Source organism: Amia ocellicauda, chromosome 18 (assembly GCF_036373705.1).
Source record: "Amia ocellicauda isolate fAmiCal2 chromosome 18, fAmiCal2.hap1, whole genome shotgun sequence".
Classification (NCBI taxonomy): Eukaryota; Metazoa; Chordata; class Actinopteri; order Amiiformes; family Amiidae; genus Amia; species Amia ocellicauda.
The window spans coordinates 17,659,012-17,666,504 of NC_089867.1; positions in this window are offsets into that span (position 1 = coordinate 17,659,012).

The window sequence follows — 7,493 nt, forward strand, 5'->3', positions numbered from 1 at the left end:
AAAGGAATCCAGAACGGCTGGAGAGATCCATTTACGTCAGCGCGTTCGAAAGCTGTGCTAATGGCCACCCCCGGGAACGTGCGAAAAGTAGCCCCGGTTGGCGCGTTGCCCTTTTTCTTCCACATACATGTTATTGTTTCGTTCATTTAGCTAAACGTGACTGCAACCTGCCGATCGTTTTCTCTTCTTCCTTTGCACTCGACCTTTCCCAAGCAGCCCATTGATTATACTGTGTATCTCGTCTGTTTCTGAATTCAAGGCAGATCTATTTCCCTTGCTCGCTCGACGTGAGAGGTACTTAACCGCTTGGCTATTCTGAAGTGTTGACGATAAAGACTCGGAAGACAAGTGTATCTACACAGACACACCAGTATAGGTTATATATATATGTGTGTGTGTGTGTTTGTGTGTGGCTAAAGATGATATATTTAGTGTATATTTAAGTGTCGCCCCCTGTTTCCATTATGTATAACATTTTAGTTACATTCATGTGAAACACCGCCCTGCCTGCCACACTCCTCCCCTCCCCCCTTTCATACCTAAATAATAGTAACTTGTCTTTGAAAATAATTACTGATTGAAGCAGAGCTTGAACAGAACACTGGCTAAAACAGTTTCAAATATTTTTCAAATCCATGTTATACATACATTTTCCTCATGATTAAAAAATCATATTTATCATAATATTTCTGTATAATTAGCTTGTGATTCCTCATAGTCCCAATAGATCCGGTTAGCTTCATCCCTGTGTCAAGAGATGTCTTATTGTCCATGGAGGACTGAGAGGAAGTTTTTGTTCCCTTTCCTGTCTCACTGTAGTGTGGGCTGCACAGGTTCAAAATAATTGTTGCCATTTTCTACAGGGGAAGGTGATGTTTTTCTGGCACACATATCAGAAAAACAAAGGGGAGGTCTGACTTGAGTTTACAGCTCGTAAATGCTGCATTGTCCTCCCTCTTCTTTCTCTGAATATTAAAACCACACCCCATGTTTCCCAAAACTGTAGTTAGTTGCAATTTCAGACCAATGCAGCAATTTAATTAGATAATTGACCTTGAAATTGAAAGTCTTGAGAAAACACAACACACAAACATACAAAGACATTCCGAACATATTGTAGGCAGTAACATTTAATTTGACATATAAGCTGCAGCATAAACAAAAGAAAAACAATCATCATCTTAAATTGTGTAGAAGGATAAAGGTTGAACAAACTGTAATGCCATGCACAGATTCATCACAAATCTCATTTACAAATACTGACAGCTCCAACACACCCTTCAGGTGAGAACAGATGTTTTTTTATTGGTTTTATTCTTGTTGGTGTTCTTTTTGCCAGCCAGGGGAATTTTAGAAATTGTACCCAAGATAGCAACAGGAAAAGTACTGAAACTATACAGCAGCTGGCCTACAAAGAGGTCTGATCATAGCCTGCTTTAGTTTTTTTCTTCTTAACCAGGACTGCAATGTCAGGTGAAAGCTAAACTGTGAAAAGAAGAGCTGAGGTGAGAGGAAGATTATACTACACCATAAAAGACACTCTATAAGTCTATGACCCAGTGTAGATTATTCCTTCTCCTTTGACTCTGATGTCACAGAGGTATACAGCTCCCCCAGCAGAGAAAACAATTACTTTTCAATGTGGGGCAAATGTGAATATGAGAGTGTCAGAAATTCAAGCAAAGGCAGTTATTTCCAAGGACAGCCTGAATACAAACAAAGACCCTGGAAAACCTCAATAAAAGGCTATTTCACAATCAGCATGGGATCCTGTGTTGATATAATGTGTTCCACTGCATAACCAGGGAACTGAGTCTTGCAGGCATGTGGAATCTGTGAGAACTGTACTAGGGAAGGGCATTAGCATGACGCAGACTAAGGATATTGGAATTGTCTATTCGCAGAAGGTGCAATGTTGATGTACAGACCCGGTTTTATTTCCTCTCACCTAAATCTGAGAATTCTGTTATTTTCTGTCAAGGTTCCTTCTGGAATAACTTGAAAGTAAGGACATAAATACAACCTGAGCAGAGGCTAACTAATCTGAAAAATAGGGTGGAGCCCATAACGTGACTTATAAATCAATCTGAGTCATTTAATAAACAGTGAATGCAGATGTAAACTACCATTTAAGCATCTGTTTAAGTATTAACCATCCTGGGATGCAGCAGTAAAAGCAGAAACAAAAGTGTGCAATAAAGATGATTGATATGGTGGAATTTATAACAGGCAATAAGACACAGGATGCCACAGTGGCTCCACTGATACCAGGGTGGACAAGCTGTGCACTATGCACAGGCTGTGAAACAATCCGAACAAGTGGACACGTCAGACTGCTGTTACTGTTATCTACCTTCTCCATTGATTTTTTACAGCTTATTGTATTTGGAAAGAGAAGATTTTTAATTTCCATAAACCTGGGTTCCATCTGAGAAAAACTAGCCGGACCGCACCCACTCCCACCCACTAGATCTTTTGCAATACATAATCTATTGCTTCCAAAACCTCCCACCTGGACCATATCTGTACTTTTGTTGTATTCTATTTATTGTAAGGAATCCACAGGAGGACAATTAATCTACTTTTTCTTTTTTTTTGGGGGGGTAATACAAAAATCTAGAGAGATGCATAGGATCAGAGAAGGTTCTGAGCACCCTCCCAAAAAATAGGTGCAGTCATTGATAGGTTTAGACCTCGAGACAGACGAAAGAAAAAATGCATTTATTGGATAAAATGTATATTAATTAAATTCTGATTAACACGCAGTTTTAACAGATTATATTGGTTACTGAATTATCAACAATATCAGGCCTGGTTGTTAAAACTCCACCTCACAACTTCTGTGACCTTGTGGACAACTTGTAGAAACAACAGGAAGTCGGTGCAAGGCAATGTGTTGCTCAGACAGCCGGCTTCTAGGGACAGTCTGGGAATGGTAGTTTATAAAAAGCATGCATGTTGACCTGACCACAGAGACGTCATCACTCAAGACGAACAGACTGAGTTTTTTTTTTTGCAATGAAAAGAAGATGTTTAGTAAACCATGCTTCAGATTGCATCTCCCAACACACACACTCACTCAGTTTTTGAATTACAGACGACTCCCCTTATTGATGTACATTATCCACGTTGCCATCAGGTCTCTCCTATGGTTAAACTGGAGCTCCCTTTAAGAGGTTAAAAAGAGATGAAAATAACTGGATACATGTGGGTGATTTTGTTGCCAAATGAAAAGAAGTGAAGCAGATGAGAAATAGGCGAGGCTGTAAATCCAGATCAGTTGTGGCGAGAAATAAAAGATGGCGACAAATGGGTTTCAGGTATGGTGTTATGATCACAGCTGGCTATTTTCTTTCCTCGTTAAAATAAAGGTATCGAGAGGCTTGCTCTAAGATATTGTGTGGGAATGGATGGCTTGTTATTTTATTGTAACATGACAGGCTGAATGAACAGCTGGAAAAAAAAATCAGATTCCAGGATAAGTGTCTTCAGTGGAGTGAAAAGAAACAGAATCAAGACCATCCAGAAGAGAGGAGTCAACAACACACTGCTGATCAGTCATCTTCGGAGAAATGAAAGGACAGCCAGCGCTTAAATGTACATTATATGCAAAGAGAGTTCTGAAAGACTTCACACAGACGTGCACACACACACACACACACACACGCACTCACACAAACACACTCACTCACACACATTCAAACACACTCACTCACACTCACACACGCACACACACTCACACACACACACATACTCATTCAAACACACTCACTCACTCACACACACACACACACACACACACACACACTCACACACACACACACACACACACACACACACTCACACACTCACACACACACACACACACACACACTCACACACACACACACACACGACGGCTGTAAGAACTGGAAATGGGAAAGGACACAAGAACAAGCATCTCGATTAAAACGTACAGCCCGCAGCTTCTGACCGAGGGAAGCAGCGTATTAACCTTCCTTTGTAGCTTAACGAGTGCGCAAGTTTAATTGATATTCCGCAAATATAATACCTCTATCGCTGCTGCCAGCACAACACAGATGGGCTGCATCTCATTTCAATTGCTAAGATACCGTGTTTTGGCAGCCTTTCCAAACCCTCGCATTAGTCATCCTTTATGGCTGTGCGCACTTATCTAATGGATACTAAATTAACACACCAATTTGTATTATTATTATTATTATTATTATTATTATTATTATTATTATTATTATTGAGAAAACAACTGATAAAACACACTTATGTCATCCCCGTATTGCTATAGTTAGATAACATGACTGAGGCTCATAAAGATTCTGGGTTAGTGAGTGGGACACAGCCCAGTATGTGACTCCAGTTTAATGACCTGAGTCAGCCCGCAGTGCTGGGGGGGACAGGGTGCTTCACACACTCCGGCACTGTGTTGTGCTGAGGATGTGTCTAGTATCATTGAAGCAAGGGTCACAAGCACTGTTGACTGTCAACTGGAAATAAATATTGATGCACAGGTGGGGGGCATTACGCTAACCCCAGGGCATAGGGGTAAGTAACATCAAAAGCAATAATAACAATAATTAAATATAGATACTCAATCATGGACTAAATGTGGTCAGTCTTGTGCTGCATCTTCCGTAATTCGTCTATATGACTGGTTATATGGTATGGTGCTGCATTGTAGCTTTTAGTTTTGGTTACACCAGAGCTCAACATCTAACCTGTCTTTGCAACTAGGTCACTTTTTGGTTACTATGAAAATGATCCTTCTTGTCTAGTAATGTAGTTAACAATAGTCTTTACTGGGTCCCTGAAGGACTGGCTGACTACTGTGCTGTCCAGTCTCTATAAACGCAAGAGGTGACCATTAGAAATCGGCCATTGGTGGGGAAATTAACGAGCACATCTCAATTAGCTTGTCAAGATGAAGGAAGGCGATCACTAATTCTCCACACTCAGGGCATTTCAGGTCTGTGGCGCATAACTCATTTAAAATGGTCCATGAGCGGAAAATGTCACTTCTGAATAGAAATAGTCTGTCAATTAACCGTACAGAAAAAGACAATCTACCGCAAGGAAATGTCTTCATGCAAACTATAATATACACATGGATCAGTTCTGGTGACGTAATAAAAGCGTTTGAGTCCTGCGGTATCTTTGATCTTCAGCCACACAGAGACTCTATCTGGTGGCGTTCTTGTAGCGCAGACGTACGCAGTTCTGCGCGGATCTGCGCTGCTCCGCCAATGGGATCGCTGGGATTCTGCAGATCTGCGCGATACGCTACCGTGACAGAAGCTCTAACAGCGTTCAAATGAGCTGCAGGGCACGAATCGCGCAGTCACGCCCAGATCCCACCTCTTCAATCCCGCTTTCCATGAAATTACATTCCTGAAGAATATAAAATAGAATTATCATTAGAATAGCATTATCGTAAAGCGTGGGCATTTCACAGGCAGTGTATTCAATACGAGACGAGACGAGACAGGATGGTTGATTTTAAGCGCACGAAACGGGGGGCATGGCAGAGTGAGCTGAACGCACCCCGCAGAGAAGCGCCACCTGCTGATGCTCACAATATGTAACATGCGCGCATTTACCACACGCCGACAGCAGGGGGCGCAATTACCCACTAACAGTATGATCTGGAGTGCTACACTTAATAAAACGACATCCCCCTGAGGGGCTCTGCGGTAGATGCAGGGAATCATCTGCTTCATGTTTGTACAGGCAGACAGGTTTAGTTGGTATTAAATAAAAAAAGAAACAGTGCACATTTGTTTACACAAAAATAAAAGGATACAAAGAACTCGTTAAATAAGTGAAGGTCAGTGGTTTGATGATAGAATACTAAGCAGGCGTCCTATTGGCCAAGACTGCATGTTTGTCCCGCAGGGAACATGTCTAGATCCGTCTGTTAATGCTGAATCAAGACTAGTATCTGTGATCAGGCACCACAATCTCCGCCTGGTTCACATGCAAGAGCAAAGGAACCACTTTGGCCAGTGAAAGACAATCGTGCCACAATATGGATGCATTTAAAAAATAATGTTTTCAACAAATGTTCATGTATACAAAGTGTATAATGTCTTAGAAGCCACGTATAACTGCTATCCAGGCGTGTCCCGTAGGACATGAGTAAAACCAAACAAAGTCTTGTGGTGTATTTAAACTGTATGACTAGTTTAGTTGTATAAACAGCGTTATCAGTTCAAAGTTTATGATTTGAGTCAGTGATATAAAATGTTTCCTTGACTGTCGCTACGACAAATGTATTACATTTTAATTAATAAGAACATGAAACATATGAAAAATGAACAGCAATTAAAAACTAATTAAAGGTGAGCGCATCTTCCCCAACATTCAATTCTAATATATATATATATAGGGGTGCAGTAGCGTGAGAACACCACAAGATGGCGCAGAGGTTCATGATAGAGACACGGACGTGCACGTAATGGATTGCAATCATTAATGCGTAAAATTTGAGATTTGTGTTGCTTAATGAAAGCAGGGAATTTATAGATGCTGAAATAATCGGACCAAAAAAATACATTAATAGAGGCCTATTTATGGGGCTGTACATCTATCTGTATGTCCTTCCATCCATCCATCCAAGTCAATAACGTTTCCAGCACTAAGCTCCTCAGTGAAAGGCTATTTCACAATATTGATCTGCTGTTGATTCTAGTTTCAGCAGAGCCCTTTGCCCCAGTTTCATCAAGTCTCATTCGGGCAGAATTGATTTCTTCCTGCCGGCTTTGGGAAACGAACCTGAGATGGTCAGATTAGTGAGGAGGGGGATCATTAATGCGATTGGACATATTGGGGCATTGTTGGGTATTTATTTAAAAATCACAGGCAAGTAAAACGATCCCTCTCCCCTACATTTCACCCCTCAACTCCCCAACCCCTGGGCCAATTTACCAATCAGAATTAATGCGGACAGTTAATCAATGAGAGTCTTTGCATTCTGTATCTTATTATTTCATATGATCCGTGCACCCTATCTACTTCTCGTAATGGCAATGTTCAGTTTGGATTACAGTTATTTGTTAGTACCTACATCACTATATCCTGTCCCTGTGTGCTGACCATTTTTCAGGTCTGCTGTGGTCATGCTCTAGGCTGGTCAGGCTCATAGCAGAGCCAGATGATGCATGCAAAATAAATAGACACAGCAGGTCAGTGAGGGAAATGCACCGGTTGAGGATTAAAAGCTCCCTGCCCTTCAAAATTACCCAAGAGAGGAAATGGAGCATACATCCTTTTGGGAAGAAAGTCAGTGTCCTGTAGCAGAGTGCAGCATTTGCTAATGTGCTGTAAAATAATTAGAGTGCTGATTCCGGGAAGATCAGGTCCATTTAGAGACCTAGAGTGGCACAGATCCATTTATTTTAAACACTAAGCACCCTAAACACACAACCACTGTCCCCCCCCATGCTAGGACCAGGGTGCACTTCAGCATGGAGGACCATAAA